Raw genomic sequence first — 16,608 nt, forward strand, 5'->3', positions numbered from 1 at the left:
CATTTTAGGGCCATACCCATGACATATGGAGGTTCCCAGGCTAGGGGTCCAATCAGAGTGTAGCTGCCAGCCCACACCACAGCCACAGCAACACGGGATATGTGCTGCGTCTGCGACCTACACTACAGCTCACGGCAACACCAGATCCTTAACCCACTGAGCAAGGCCAAGGATTGAACCTGCATCCTCATGGATACTAGTTGGGTTCATTAACCACTGAGCCAGGACAAGAACTCTCCCCATTTAAGCCATTTTTAAGTGTACATTTCAGTGACATTAAGGGCATACACACCTGGTTCTACAACCCTGGCACCATCACCCTAAAGAACTGTCTCAACTTCCCAGACTAAAACTCTGGAGCAGTTAAACAATGACGCCTCCTTCTCTCCTCCCCACAACCCTTGACAACCCCCATTTTACTTCTGGTCTCTATTAGTTTGACTCTTCTAAGTACCTTCTTTAAGTAGAATCATAAAGTGTCTTTTTGAGGCCAGCCCATTTCACTTGGCATAATATCCTCAAACGGAGGTGAAAGAGAAAGTGGGCCCTTTTGCTTCTCAGGCTGAGTCCCAGGGTGGGGATGAGCTAAGCTTGGGGTCAGGACGTGGTGAGGTGGCTCCTGGGAGGGTCAGGGCGGGGAGGGTGAGTGAGGTAAGGGCTGAGCCTGACGTCAGGGCTGATGGAGGAAGTGATTAGGACCAGGAAATAGGCTTGCTGAAACCACCCCAGCAGGATCAGCCGAATATTCCTGGCATCGACTGCCATTTAAAACATAGTAATAATTACATTTTTAAAAATGTGCCACTCGATCCTTCCAATAACCCTGGAAAGGGGTTATTCTGATTCCCTGTTAACAGAGAAGGAAATTGGAGCTCAGCTCCAGGACCCTCAGTGAAGAAGTGACAAAACCCCAAATGCACGACGGCTCTTCCTGGTGTCCCAGCCCTCCCCCTGCCCTGTGTCCTCTTGTAGAGACCCCGAATGTTCCGTGAAGGGTAAAATGTTCCAACAATACAGAAAATCTTCAGATGAAGATGCTGGTAATCCTTCCATTGGGTAGGTGGTACTAATACTTCCAGCCATGTCTGGACAGCCAGGGTCCGTGCAGCCCCCGCCTTAAATGTTCAAGTTCACTTCCAGAGACTGCACGGGCCTGTGTCCGGGGTCCTGCCTGATAAGGGCAGACCTAGAGCCGAGGGATGACCAGGGGTCTGCTTTGGAGCGTGGGGAGTAAGTAGAGCAAATGTGAGCTGGGCTGTCCTCTCATAGCTGCCCAGAGGCTGGATCTGGGACAGGAATCGAAAGTGCAACTAACAGTATTAATGGCCTGAACCTAGCCAGAACCCAGACTGGGACTCGGACCCGCATCTTAAATTAGCACTCACCGGATGTCTGGACTCACTGAGGTTCAGGTTCTTCATGCCTCCGCGCAGAAGGAATTCAGTGAGAGACAAAGTGATGGGCAAGAAATAGATTGATTAGGACAGGACACTTGTGAGAGATGCAAGCGGGCAGGCATGGAAGCTCTGCCCCGAGGGTTCTGTTGGACTACAGTTTTATCCTCCAAGGCGGGTGGGGGTTGGGAAAGCCCACCTCTTCCTTTCTGGGAGTAGCAGCTCCTCCTTAGTATCCAGGAAGGAGCGTATTCAAAGCAGCAGAAGGACGGTCTTCAAATTCTTGCCCTGGGTCTGAATCTGAATGCAGGCCTCATCCCTCTTCTCACCCAATGACCTGAGGCACATTTTCTGCCTCCACTATTCCAATGAGCCTGCCTGGTGCTGATGGCTTTCTTGAGCAGTTATTAGCTTACAGTGACCTCCCAATGTCCCCTAAGCTTCCTTCTTTAACTTCGGTCCTTTACTGGGACTTTTATAACTACCTATGCCTGCTCCATCCCTATCAAAGGGAGGGGACACACCAAAGAGCAAAAGGGAGCTTCCTGGGAATTCCCATTGTGGCTGAGTGGAAACGAATCTGACCAGTATCCATGAAGACGTGGGTTCAATGCCTGGCCTTGCTCAGTGGGTCAAGGATCTGGTGTTGCCGTGAGCTGTGGTGTAGGTCTCAGACGCAGCTCACATCCCGCGTTGCCGTGGCTGTGGTGTAGCCTGGCAGCTGCAGCTCAGATTCAACCCCTAGCCTAGCAACCTTCATATACTGCGGGTGTGGCCCTAAATAGACCAAAAAAGGAGGTGGGGGGGGCTTCCTTTTGCTCTTTCTTGGGGTCCTGCTATGTTAGGGGTGGGCCTGGCTAGCAGTAAAATTATGTTTTTAAATGTAAAAATCAATGTACCTCCTAAAAAGACATTAAATTTTTTGAAAGAGTGGGAAATGACAGGCCAAGCCTCCGGGTCCCTCTGCAGAAGTAAGCACTGTTAACAGTGTCTTGAGTGTACACGTGAGACCCTGGGGACAGACACTGCAGGAGAGCGGTGTCCTGGCTTGACTCTCAGCCTGCACTTTGTGCTGGCGAGCACTCAGTCCTCTTTGCTTTGGCCTTGTCAAGTGGAAATGCCAGGAAGAGAGGGAGAAGGGAAGGGAAGCCGGGATGCTTGGTGAGGGTGGGGGCGGGGAGACTAAGAGTGGGGAGCTGAGGATGACATGGAGAGAGGGGCTTTGGGAAAGGAGCAGGGGTGTTTCAATGGGGACGCCTCCGCCAGCCCTGAGCGCTGTCGTCCCCTCCTCCATCCAGGCAGGAAACCAGCAGCAAACTATGAAAGCAACGTCCATGTCTGGCCGCACAGTGGACCAGATAGTGCACACTCCTGATAGTGTTTTGTGCCATTTCTTGGGCCGCTTCCTGCAGCATATGGAGGTTCCCAGGCTAGGGGTCCAATCGGAGCTGTAGCTGCCAGCCTACGCCAGAGCCACAGCACCGCGGGATCCGAGCCACGTCTGCAACCTACCCCACAGCTCACGGCAACACCGGATCCTTAACCCACTGAGCAAGGCCAGGGATTGAACCTGCAACCTCATGGTTCCTAGTTGGATTTGCTAACCACTGAGCCACGATGGGAACTCCAGTGCACACTTTTTATTTGTATATTTCATAATAAAGAAAATTAAAAAGTCCTCACCCATGGTAATACTTCAGGGCTGGATTTGAGGGGAGATGGTCAGGCTATGACGAGACCTCAGTTACAGGGCAGCTGGTTTTCACAGGGCAACAGGTTTGTGCAATGTCCTCCTATCTATCCATCTGTATCTATGATCGATCTATGTATTTATCAATCATCTATATCTATCATCTATCTATCTAGCTATCATTTATCGATCCATCTATTTATCATCTATCAATCTAGATATCTATATTTATACCCATCTATTTATATCTAGCATCTATCTATCCATCTATCTATTTATCTACCTAGTTGTCATCTATCATCTCTACTCACTTTTCTGGCACAGAATGGATTACATTGTTCTGCAGCCTAGTTTTTAAATTCAGTACTATCTCTTGTACAGCTCTACCAGTCCACCACCATCATCTATCACATCTTATCAGGTGTTAGGAGGAGTATTTTTTTTTTTTTTCCCGGCATATAGAGGTTCCCAGGTTAGGGGTTGAATTGGAGCTGCAGCTGCCGGCCTACACCACAGCCACAGCCACAGGAGATCCAAGCCGCACCTGTGACCTACACCACAGCTCATGCTATGGAATCCTTAACCCGCTGAGTGAGGCCAGGGATCAAACCCGCAACCTCGTGGATATTAGTCAGGCTTGTTAACTGCTGAGCCAAGATGGGAACTCTGTGGGGAGTATTCTTGAAAGATCTTGTGTCTATGCGTGGCTTCTGCTGCTGGAAGCGCCTGTCCTTATTTAAGTCTGCCATTTACCCATCCCATTTTTTTAGGTGCATTTATTGAAATCTTGCCAGAGTCCAGTTCCCCACCCTGCCTCCCCTCTCTCCCTGGTGTTCACCTCTCTCGGCTGCTCACAGCCCTGCAGCGCCCCCATCTCGCCCAGCTCACAGGCAAAGGCCCCTTCACACCCTCCCCCTCTCTCCTCTCCTCTCACTCATGCTTCCCCAGACTCACTGATCCTCTCCGTTTCCCAAATAAGCCCACAACCCCCCACTCTTCTTTGGGCTTGGGACACCCCTCCCCTAATATCAGCAGCAGTCTTCGCCCCAATGCCGAGTTCTCACTGAGGTCCTCCCTGGCTGTCCTACGGCTGTTCTATTAGAAGTCAGCTGCTCTCCTCCCCAAGGACCCTCCATTCTCCTCTCCCGCTTTATTTACGCCCGTGCTTAGCACTTTGTGCATTTTACTTGTTTATTTTATTTTTTATTTTAGGGCTACACTTGCAGCATGTGGAGGTTCCCAGGCTATGGGTCGAATCAGAGCTGTAGCCGCCAGCCTACACCACAGCCGCAGCAATGACAGATCCTTAACCCACTGAGTGAGGCCAGGGATGGAACCCGCAACCTCATGGTTCCTAGTCGGATTCGTTAACGGGAACTCCTTTACTTGTTTATTTTTTTACTGGCTGTCTCTCCCTGTTCCACCTACTAGAATGTCAGCTCCATGAGCACCTTTTCTTTTCTTTTTTGGCAGCCCTGCGGCGTATGGGGGTTCCCGGGCCAGGAATCAAATCCCAGCCGCAGTTGTGACCTATACCGAAGCTCAGCAACGCCAGATCTCTAACCCATCGGGCCAGGCCAGGGATCAAACCTGCGTCCCAACACTTCAGAGACGACGCCAATCCCATTTCACCACAGCAGGAATTCCTCCATGAGTGCATTTTCCATCTCTATGATTTTAATCTCTAGTATGTGCTGCTTTTTAATGTCTATTATTCCCAGAACGAAGTCTAGTAGATGAGGGATGCTCACTAAATACTGGTTGAATTGAATCAAATATGGAAGACGGTTTCTGTGGCTGTGCTGTGTCCTAACTTGTTCAAGAGAGAGAAGTGGTTCCTTTAACCCACCTTTGAAGGCCCTTCATGAGTTTGCTTTCCTACCATTCTAGTCTCTTGCTGGCCCTTTTGCTGTCTGGTCCCCTTTATCTGCCAGATGCTATGGGGCACCTCCGGTGACATCCAGGTCCCCCAAAGGCCACGTCCTGTCACGTGTCTCTGCCCGGAGAATCTTCACCCTGGATGACTTTTTTTTTTTTTTCTTTTTAGGGCTGCTTTTTTTGTTCTTTGCTGGGTCACAATGGGAACTCCACCCTGGATAACTTCTAGGGACCTTCTGGACTCAGCTTAAGTACTCACTCCCACCCAGGTCACATGACCTCTGGGGGCCCACAGTCCCCTGGGCTACCCTCTCTCTGGCCCCTATCTGTCACCCCTCTCCCAGAGGCCAGCTTCATCCTTTGCAAGCACCTCCCGATCCAAGCACCTGGCACACAGCAGGGCTCACACGTGGGTCTGGAACCAGAGAATGAAAGGCAGAGTGGCCGTGACAGTGGATGGGATGGGGGTGGGGGACATACTTAAAGCACCATCTGGTCCAAGGCTGCTCTAGCCCTGATCCAATCATGAAAGAAGTTCTCCATTCATGAAAGAATTGAGAAACAGATGAGCAACTAAATGCCTGAGACCAGAGTAATGATGATTAAGGAATGTTGGGAAAAGGCGTTCTTACAGGTCTCCAAAGCATTTGAAAGCTCTCAGAGTTCAGGAGAGTGGTTTAGGCAGGCGGGGCCTGACTGTTATCAGAAAATGCCAGGCCCCTCATTCCTGCCCCAGTAGGTCATCGTGAGCTCAGAACAAGAGCTTAGCTCACCTTGGTTCACCTCCTTTTGAGAGGTAATGATGGGCAGATCTGGGGTGGCTTTTTCTTTTTTTCTTTTTGGCCACGCAGCAGTTCCCAGGCCAAGGATCGAACCTGTGCCACAGCAGTGACAATGCCATATCCTTAACCACTAGGCCACCAAGGAACTCCCGGGGGGGGTGTTTAAAACAGGAGGCTATCATCTGTGAAATGGGATAACAAGGAGGAAACAAGATTTATCTCTTGAAGCAATGAAGCAGATCAAATGTGATCCGGCTGGCGGGCCACACCCACAGCATATGGAGGTTCCCAGGCTAGGGGTAGAATCGGAGCTGTAGCTACAGCAATGACAGATCCGAGCTGCATTTGTGAGCTACACACAGCTCACAGCAACGCTGGATCCTTAACCCACTGAGCGAGGCCGGGGATCGAACCTGCTTCCTCATGGATACTAGTCAGATTCGTTTCCGCTGAGCCACAAGGGAAACTCCTGAAGCGGGGAGATGATGTCCGTCTCTGCAGTGTCCCTAAAGCCTGAAACAGCACCTGGCACTCAGTACATACTTGTTGAGGGCCTGCGTGAACGGATTACCTAACCACCGCGTTCTGGTAACAGAGCCGGCTTGGCGGCCAGCGCCTGGTTCCCACCGCTCGGTGCTGCAATCCGCTCATTTCCCTTCCTGCCCTGCGCAGCCCCGGCAGACAGTGACCACACAGGGCAGATGACTCGCAGGGTACTTCTCTAAATGCTCCCTGGGGCCCGAGGAATCCCCAGGGCCTGGCTCATCAAGACCAGCCGATGACTGAGGCCCAGTGTGGTCCACCTTCCCGTTAGCTGAGCGCCTGTCAGCAGGCTGGGTCCGGAGCTTCTCTTTGGGGAAGGGAACAGAAGATGCAGCCCCGGGGAAGGCCAGACACAGGCCCCTAAAGCAGGAAGTGTCTCATACCACAGCCCCTCTTCCGAAGCTCACTTCCCTCCCTGCTCTGACCCCGAGCCGGCCTTCATCCTGGAAGGCGATTGGGCTCTCGCTTAGAGTCTCAGCCAACCTCTGCAGATCAAGTTCAGGGGCCATGTGTCAACGCTAATGGCCAACATTTACAGAGCGCTGACTCTGTGGCAGGTCCTGTGCGAAAAGAAAAGATTTCATTTTATTTCCTCCGGAGAGGCACCCAACTCTTCTCCAAACACTCTGTGCTTGGATGTAGCTGGGCCTTCGCATAGGCTGTTCCTCAGTGTAAAATACTCTTCCTGGCTTTATTCACCCAGTAAATACTTACGCTTCAGCCCCCAGCTCCTCTATCCCCTCCTCTCAGAGGCTTTCCCAGCTTGCCTGAGTCAGTAAAATCACAGCCTCCCACAGGTCCCCACAGCTGTCATTTGGGTTTGTGTGTCTGTTTCTCCCTGGGCTGTGCCATTTACACCTCCTTATTCCGCCTGTCCACCTCCACCCCTGGCATGCCATCTCTATCTTTTGTCTTTATTTCCCTTTGTGGCCGCAGCCACAGCATGCTGAAGTTCCTGGGCCAGGGACTGAAACTGCACCACAACAGTGACCCGAGCCACAGCAGGGATAGTGCTGGATCCTTAACCCACTGAGCCACCAGGGAATTCCCTCTTCTATTTTTTGAATACTCCTCATCCCTTTATATAACATTTGCCTGTATTCCAAGCACAATGCTCGTTACATGACAAGTATTGATAAAGGTACATTCAGTGACACAAATGAATCAATGATCTCATTTGCAGGGTACCAGCCAGGAGGTGTTCAATTATTTGCTTGTGGTCTCCATGAGTCCCTCCAGCAAGACATCATCAGAATAGGCAGGGAGAGAGGCAGTCAGAAGAAGGAGGAGAACAGGAGAAGGTGTTAGAACTTCTATTATCCAGGGAAGTGAATATTACCATCTCTCTTTTTTTTTTTTTTTTTTTTTTTTTGTCTTTTAATGGCCACACCTGCAGCATATGGACGTTCCCAGGCTAGGGGTCAAATTGGAGGCCTACGCCACAGCCACGGGCAACAACGGATATGAGCCACATCTGTGACCTATGCTGTAGCTTGTGGCAATGCCAGTTTCTTAACCACTGAGTGAGGCCAGGGATCAAATCTGCATCCTCAGGGACACTATGTTGGTTTCTTAACCCACTGAGCCCCGTTAACGCCCTGATCCCTCCCCTGCTTTTTTTTTCTCACTTTTTAGGGCTGCCCTCATGGCATATGGAGGTTCCCTGGCTGGGGTCTAATCGAAGCTACAGCTGCCAGCCTACACCAGAGCCACAGCAACGCGGGATCTGAGCCAAGTCTAAGACTTACACCAGAGCTCATGACAATGCTGGAACCTTAACCCACTGAGCGAAGCCAGGAATTGAACCTGCAACCTCATGGTTCCTAGTCAGATGTGTTTCTCCTGCACCAAGACGGACACTCCCCCGATCCCCTTTTCATAGACAAGAAATAAAGGCACAGAGAGGTGATGGGACCTGCCTAAAATCACACAGCAAGCAAGAGGCCGAGCTGGGATTTGAGCTCCATCTGCCTATTTCAATCAGCTGGATGGAGAAGGTTGCGGGGCCCTTGTGGTGGGAGGAGGGGCTGCAGATCCTGGGGGAGAATGAATGGGACGTGTAGGTCCCGTGGGTCAGACCCAGCACCCTGGGTGTGCATCGTCCCTGCCTTTCAGATGTCCAACGCCGTGGTTCCCCAGGCCAGATGTTTGCCGTGGACCCAGCCCAGACTCCCCCAGTACATGTGACCACTTTCTCTTGAAACAGCTCCTCTTTTCAAGCAGCTTCTTTCTGTTTTTCTAATATCGATCCTGTCCTAAACACTTCCCTCTCTGTCACTGGACCACAGTGACTCTGGGCCCTCAGGATTGTGCAACCGCTCGCCGAAGGCTCCAGGAACCCGCAACTTCTCAATAATGCTGAACCGGGTGAAATTTCCCAGTAACCGCCTCCCCTGCCTGACTAACGTTTTCTTAGCTTGGCAAATGCAATGTCCTATTTTTAAGGAACCCAGTCATTTGGTTTAGATTCTTTCGTTGTGTTGTTTTAATGACCTTCTGAATCATTCATTTTTCTACTTTTGAACTGATTCACTCTTGGCCACTTCCTTGTATAGAAATCCAACCCCTCCTTTAAGACTCAGCACCAAACCACCCCCTTCTCCTGAAAATTCTCCTCTGCCATACCATCCCCTCGCCAGGAAAAGGAGTTCCCCCCTTTCTGTATCATTCCTCTGGCATTTATTATATTGTCATCGCCCTTAGCACAACAAGAAAAATGATATGCCGGCTCTTTAAGTTGCTTCTTTCCATTCTCATGATGACCCTAGGAAGAAAGTGATTATTTTTTCCATTGAAATAGAGTGAAACTGAGCCTTGACGGGCTTATGAAGCCTCTTGCTCAAGGTCACATGAATTAAGTAAAGAAGCTGAGATGCTACGCCAGCCTGGCCCAACTCCAGAGTGAGGGTTTTGAAATGTGGCCATTTGTGTGGGGGCTGCCTGGCTCTTGCTTTGATGATGGCTGTGCTCTCTGTCATCGTCCCCCCCAAACCATAAATTCCATGAAGCATTTGTTCCCTCCTGCATGGGGTGCAATAAATATCCGCAATAAATGGCTGATGCTCCATGGACATTGACTGATGGCTGGAAGACTTCCTGTGCCTTCTATAGACGTAGCTGCTCCAAGCTTTACACAATTTTTGCATTCTTACAACATCAAGAACTTGATACAAAAATAATCAATACCCACTGACTGGAGGAAGTAAGAGAAAGGCCCTGGCTTGGAAGATTCCAGTGGACACATCTCCTAGTTGAAAATCTTTAATGGGACTTTTTTTTTACATTTTTGGCCACCCCGTAGCATATGGAGTTCCTGGGCCAGGGATCAGATCTGAACCGCAGTCACAACCCAACCCGGGGCTGTAGCAACTCCAGATCCTTAACTGTGCTGGCCAAGGATCAAAACTGTGTCCCAGTGCTCCCAAGACACCACCAATTCTGTTGCACCACAGTGGGAACTCCTCAATAGGAAATTAAAAAAAAAAATTTCTCTCTAGCTCAGGCTGCCAGACAAGACCTCCTCATCATTCTTTTTCAGATTGAACTAATAATATCTTAGATCAGTTTAAGCTCACTCAGCCCCCCTTTCGTAGGTGTCTCCTATGGGCCATGCCCTGGACTCACTTAGAGGACGGAGCAGGGGATGGCTGTGTGAGCAACTCACCAGGTGAAGGTCCTTTGGGTGGCCACCCTCCCTCCAGTCCTTCTGGGAGACGAGCGCCCTTCTGCCCTGAGAGCAGGCAAGGATGGGGCCTTGGGCACAGGGGAAGGATGGGCAGGAGCTGTACCTGGTCACTGAGCAGGGAAGAGCTCAGCAAGGCAGTAGCCTCCAAGAAGTGAATGCAAGCAGCAGAGGGGAGGCCTGGAGAAGGCTGGCTCGTCCCTCAAGGAACATGAAGAAGAGAGGCCTCTGGACCATGACGCAACAATGGAAGGACTAGATGAGGTGGGAAAGGTCTAGGAAGGATATTAAAAATAAGAAGCCAATGGCACATAGAAGCTAAGAGAATGAAGGATCCCTTCACCAGAGCCCGACATTGTCTCCATGAGGATGCGGGTGTGATCCCTAGCCTCGCTCAGAGGGTTAAGGATCTGGTGTTGCCAGAAGCCGCGGCCTCGTCGCAGATACAGCTTGTATCTGGCATTGCTGTGGCTGTGGCATAGGCTGGTAGCTGCGGCTCTGATTCAACCCCTGGCCTGGGAAATTCCATATGCTGCAGGTGTGGCCCTGAAAAGTGAAAAAAAAAAAAGAAAATAGAAAGAAAGAAAGACAGAGAAAGACAAAAGAAAGAAAAAGAGAGAGAGAAAAAATTCCCCTTTACCATTTAGTTGAATGCTTTTTATTTTAAATTGTGTTTTGCCTGTTATCAGTATTGTTCGCCCTGTATCAGGCCCAGTATCAGGCCCTTCCTGATAATCCTGTACCCAACACTTCACTCACAACCTTCCAAGGACATTTTGTCTCAGGTGGGTCTTTTGTTACCAGCATTTCATTGGCTCTTTGGTTTGGGAGTTTGGAGACCAAATTGCAAGCTTCGCCTTGGCAGGTGTTATACTTGGGAAGCCATAGAGCCTAGTGGTTAAAACAGGGGAGACAGGCCACCTGGGCTGGAGGGTCTGCTGACAGCCTGCCCATACTGAACAGAGCACGCGAGGCCCACCTTGCGCTTCCTCTCCTGTTCCCAACCCACAGATAAGGCAGAGCATCCCCACTTGACAGGTCAAGAAACTGAGGCCCAAAGCCATGAAGTCAGTTGCTTAAGGCCACATGGCAGGAACCTTGAACTGGCATGCCAAGGGACCCATACGATGCCAAGGGCCCACTGGGTGGGCTGATGACAGTCTTTAACTCAGAACCTTCTTGATTCTTGGATTTGACTGGAAGGGCAGGGGGCCCTCACCCACTTTTCATGGTCAAGAATGAGACTCAGGGAGTTTCCATTGTGGCTTAGTGGTAACAAACCCGACTAGTAACCATGAGGGTGCAGGCTTTGATCCCTGGCCTTGCTCAGTGGGTTAAGGATCTGGTGGTGTTGTGAGCTGTGGTGTAGGCTGCAGATGTAGCTTGGATCCTGCATTGCTGCGGCTGTGGCATAGGCTGGCAGCTGCAGCTCCAGTTCGACCTCTGGCCTGGGAACTTCCATATGTCCCAGGTGTGGCCCTAAAAAACAAAAAAATAAAATAAAATAAAATAAAATAAATAAAAATGAGACTCGGGTGTGTTGATTGCAAAGCATTAACAATAGAAATAATAGTACTACTGGCAAACACTTACTCAGAATTCACCTGGTGCCCAGCACTGTGCTGCGTGGTTTATGTGTTTCGTCTTGTTTACTTTTCTCAGCACAATGATTAAGAGCCAGGACTCTGAAGCCAGACAGCCCGACTGTGAATCTCAACTCTGCCACTTACTGGCTGTGTGACTTTAGGCAAGTTATTTCACTTCTCTGAGCCTTAGATTCCTCATCTATAAGATGAGGTTGGTGGTACCACCAGATAAAGAGATCCCTAGCACATAGTAAATGGTATATAAACATTACTGTTCCTTTTTTTTTTTTGTCTTTTTGCCATTTCTTGGGCTGCTCCCGCGGCATATGGAGGCTCCCAGGCTAGGGGGTCCAATCGGAGCTGTAGCCATCGGCCTACGCCAGAGCCACAGTAACACAGGATCTGAGCCGCGTCTGCGACCTACACCACAGCTCATGGCAACGCCGGATCATTAACCCACTGAGCAAGGGCAGGGATCGAACCCACAACCTCATGGTTCCCAGTTGGATTCGTTAACCACTGAGCCACGACGGGAACTCCTACTGTTCCATTTTAAGAAACTGTTGACTTAAAAAAATATGCACAACCTAAACATTGAGAGTTAAGTTTTATTTGGGGCAAAATGGGGACTATAGCCCAGGAGGCAGCATTTTGGGTAGTTCTCAGAAAACCGCTCCAAAAACGCAGAGGGGAAGGTCAGCATATAAGTGATTGTGGTGGGCAGTTCCCATCGTGGCACAGAAACAAATCTGACTAGTATCCATGGGGAGGTGGGTTCAATCCCTGGCCTCGCTCAGTGGATTAAAGACCTGGTGTTGCCATGAGCCATGGTGTAGGTCACAGACTAGGCTCGGATCCCGAGTTGCTGTGGCTGTGGCGTAGACCAGCAGCTGCAGCTTCGATTGGACCCCCAGCCTGGGAACCTTCATAGGCCGCAGGTGTGGCCCTAAAAAGCCAAAAAAGGAAAAAAACGATTTTGGTGAAGCGTGAGGTACACACAACCATGTACACATTTTTACAGAAGGTGGCTGCTAGTTGCACGAAGGTCATTGCTAGTCACGAGGAGCAGACGTCACCATGAAGGATTTTAGTGCTCTTCTAAAATACAAGGCGATGCAAGAACTGGGCTCATAAAGCCTTTTCCTGAAAATATCTAATTATCAGAAGACCTGTTCTGTCAGTTTTTCCCAGAACACAGAGCGCCTCACTCCTCCGCCCTGAGCTGCTTTCAGGGGGCGCTGGGGGCGGCAGCTGCACTGGCTCAGGATTCAATCCATCTAGAGGCCGATGGCAGGTGCCAATCTCCAGGTCAAAAAACCAAATAGCAGCCTCCTCTTTCCTTGGCTTATGAATGGTGAGTATATAAAAAAAGAAACACAACATTGTAAATCAACTATACTTCAATTAAAAAAAAAAAAAAACGAACCTGGGGTTACCTGGGAGCTCAGTGGGTTAAGGATCTGGTGTTGTCACTGCTACGGCTCGGGTTGATTGCCAGGAGTCGAAAGATAGATTGGCATGGTTCATTTTTCAGAGCTGCAAGCAAAAGCCAAGAGGCTTTTTCAATAAGGAAAATATCAGAGCTGTTAGCCATAGTTTGCATTTACATAAGGGGAAAGAGGCTCAGAGAGAGTAAGTCCACTCTCTGAAATCACACAGCCATCAAACAGCAGGAGGAGGACTTGAACTCAGGCCTGTCTGATGACATGCTCATGTCCTTAAACCAACGCCATATGGCCCGTCCTGGTGGTCATGGAAAGATCTGGGGCCTGGCCCCGCACTGTAAATGGAAATATGAGTCATCGGCCATCCCCAGGGATGGCTGGGGAGTGAGAGGCCCTCAGCGATGGGGCAGAATGTTCCGCCAGATGCTGAGAAGCAGCTGCCAGCACCACTCCGTCTCTTTCAAGCTGAGGAAAGGGAGGAGGAGATCGTGGAGGAGCCGGGGTCACAAGCCAGTGGAGCGCAGCCTGGAGTGGGGCCACGACTCGGTGAGTGACGTCAGGCTCGCACATCTGGTCTCTGGAATGCTGAGGCCCCAGAGGACAAGCCTGGAGTTCTGCTGCTCCTTGGGGCAGGCTCCTCCTCTGAAAATAACCCAGGCTGCTTCGTGGAGAAAAGGCTTGGGCTTTCTAGGCTCTTCTGGATCAACTCAGGTGGTGACATGTGAAACAGACATTCGTGGCCCACTGAGGAAGACCAGGTCTCCGGAGACACAGGATCAGAAGAAGCAAGGTCCAGAGTCAGACGGCTCTGGGGTGGGCTCCTTGCTGAGGGCCTCGGTTTCCCCATCTGTGCACGAGCATCACACTCCGCGGGGTCTGGAGCAAGGAGAACCTGCAGAATGCCCTGCACCTGCGGGACGTCCAGTCAATGCTCCTGCCCGAGTCAGCGAACAAGTGAGCAGACCTGCACGATGTCCAGACAGCCAGCCCAGAGCAGGTGGTCACCACCTTGCTGGCCGGTCTCCCTGGAGGCATTGTGGCCGACCTTCCTTTTCTGGAGCCAGATTCCGATGTGCCCCAAGGATTACCAACCTCTTTCAAGGGCCAAGGTGAACGTGAAGAATAAGGAAGAGCACGGCCTTGGCCTTTGTGCCCATTGATAGGGCCCCACCTGACTCATCTTGGAGGCTCTCACTGGTTCTACCCGGGAAAGTTTGGGACTGGCCAGTGTGACTTAGGTGGGATCGGTGATTCATTTTGCTCCCAGAGGGAACAAAAGCCCAGGTCTTCCCAAGGTCCCCTCTGCCCTGGCTGGCCTTGTCCCTTGGTCAGGGAATGAGTCACCCCCCTCCTCAGGGCTGCTCCCATTTTCACTTCGCCTCGGCCTTCAGACATCAATCAGGCAGCCAATTCCTCTTTCCTTGGCTCTTGGGGGGAAAAAGGTGAGTATGCAAAGGGAGGACTGACAAGAGGAACTAAGCTGTCATTGTTCCGTGGTGGCCACTGAAAGGGAATTCATCTCAGGGAGGGAGAATTAGAAGCTGCAGCCAGCCCCCCCCCATGCCCTCTCTCTGCCTGGCAGGGGGCAGGGCCGAAGCCCACACCTCCAAAGGCTCTTCCCCAAAGTGGGAAAACAACCTATCCTCCGAAATCGACTGGAATTTTATTTTATTTTATTTGCTTTTTTTCTTTTAAGGGCCACACCTGAGGCCTATGGAGCTTCCAGGCTTAGAGTCAAACTGGAGCTGCAGCTGCCGGCCTGCACCACAGCCATAAGCACGTGGGATCCGAGCCGCGTCTGTGGCCTACACGACAGGTCACGGCAACGCCGGATCCTTGACCCACTGAGGGAGCCAGGGATTGAAACTGCAGACCCATGGATACTACTAGTCTGGTTCATTACCACTGAGCCACAATGGCAATTCCCCGCTAGAATTTTTAAAAAGTATCCTGGTTGATACAATTTGCCTGGGACACCAGTCAGTGCTTCCTTGCTTAGATAAACCATATGAGGTCACTTTCCTACAAAACGAAGAGCATCATATTGAGCTGACAAAGTGGTGCTGGGCCATAAAGAAGAGAGGATGAAAGTGGAACGAGGAGCCTGTGCCCTGCTCCTTGGCGAGAAATGCCCTCCCCGAGTTTCACTGAGGAGCCCCGCCATGGGTGGGGTGCCAGCCTCTTCTTTGACTCCCGTCTTTGTTCCATGCTGGGACCCCAGTCATCTGGAGGTCAGGCGTCCTGCCAAAGGCTGGACCCTCAGTTATCTGGAGCTCAGCTGTGGGCCCAGAGTAACTGGACCGGAACTCTGAGTGGGGACTGCGGGTCCCAAAGTCCCAGTGCGTTTCTTTAGAGCCTCGGCTCAGACCATCGGGATAAAAGCAGGGAGAAGCAGGATATCCTCAGAGGCCAGCGTCTCAAACAGAGTGATGCAGGCTGACTCACTGCCCTTTTCTGGGCCCCAGGTTGTTGGGTTTTCTTTCAAATCAATGTAATGGAGATAATAATTCCCACTTCACAGGCCGGTGGAGACTTGGGCCTCACCTTGTGACGACGAGCCTGGCCCTTGGGTTCAGATCCCAGCAGAATGAGGCCAGAGCATCCCGTGGAACTTACTCGCTCATCCTTCTGGTGAGCCTGGTCAGGTTGCTGTGAGATGTAAATGAGAGATTTGGTGGCGTGTGTGTAGCTGGTGCATCACAGCGTTCAAGGACTGATAGCTGCCGTGGCATCCACCCCTGCGTTTAGTTTCTGGCGTATGACAGGTGTTCAATCAATGCCAGTCATGGCGGGATGATGATGCTATTAACAGAGAAGACAAAAATAGAACCCTGGAGCCTTAACTGTCAAAGGCACTGCGGCCCGAGATCACGATCTTCTTACAGATCACTGCTTATTTTACCACAGAGGATGTGGAGGCCCAGGGGAGAGAAACACCCGGCCTGAGGTCCCTGCAAGCTCATTTTCCTTGACAAGGGCTCTTGGCTGACCCCACTTCACCCAGCAGAAGGGGGCCGTTTAGAGTGGAGGACTCACGGGCCGCAGGGTCTCTCTAGGAAAGGCCCACACCTTTCTGAAAGCTCCATCCCAAGGAGTCCAGGAAGGTGACAGCCCTGCTTTTGGAAGCAATCTAGAAGCCATGAGGGTGTGCAGGTCACACGTGTGGCTCAGAGACAACGGTGCTAGACAATAACAATGGCCACGACTTGGTGCCTGCGTCTGTGGACCAGGCCCTGGGTCAAGTGTGAGCATCTCAGAAATCTTTATGGCGGACTGCCTGCTGTGGTGCAACAAGATTGGCGGCATCTCTGCAGCACCAGGATGCAGGTTCGATCCCCAGCCAGTCACAGTGGGTTAAAGGATCAGGCGTTGCCACAGCTGCAGGGCGTAGGGGCAGCCAAAAAGGAAATCTTCGTGGCAGCCCTAGGGGGTGAGTGTTCTCTGACTCCAGCAAGCCAAGGCACAGAGAGGCTAAGACACAGGTTCAAGAGCCCCAGCTAGTCCATGGTGGAGAGGTCTAGAACCTAGGCTGTGGGGCCAGAACTGTGACCCTCCACACAGCCCACTGCTCTAATGTACCATGCCTCATGCCCAGGTCACACTTTCTG

The 16,608-nt window shown here is 51.1% G+C and overlaps 1 long non-coding RNA gene across 2 annotated transcripts in view; it reads right to left on the reverse strand.

The window, feature by feature from the left end:
- Positions 1–4,473: 4,473 nt before the first annotated feature.
- Positions 4,474–16,608, reverse strand: part of LOC102166710 (uncharacterized) — a 33,639-nt gene continuing 21,504 nt past the window's right edge. The window contains exons 4-5 of one of the 2 annotated variants that reach the window (XR_299561.4): positions 11,448–15,802; positions 4,474–6,037 (exon numbers count right to left, since the gene is read on the reverse strand). This is a non-coding gene — a long non-coding RNA (uncharacterized LOC102166710). Of the gene's footprint in view, positions 6,038–11,447; positions 15,803–16,608 lie in introns of those variants that run through there. The other variant, XR_001304776.3, reaches the window with a different exon arrangement.

The sequence above is a fragment of the Sus scrofa genome, chromosome 16, assembly GCF_054392235.1.
Source record: "Sus scrofa isolate SSC_HxYL_T2T_F1_AM1 chromosome 16, Sscrofa_HxYL_maternal_Yorkshire_Landrace_v2.0, whole genome shotgun sequence".
Classification (NCBI taxonomy): Eukaryota; Metazoa; Chordata; class Mammalia; order Artiodactyla; family Suidae; genus Sus; species Sus scrofa.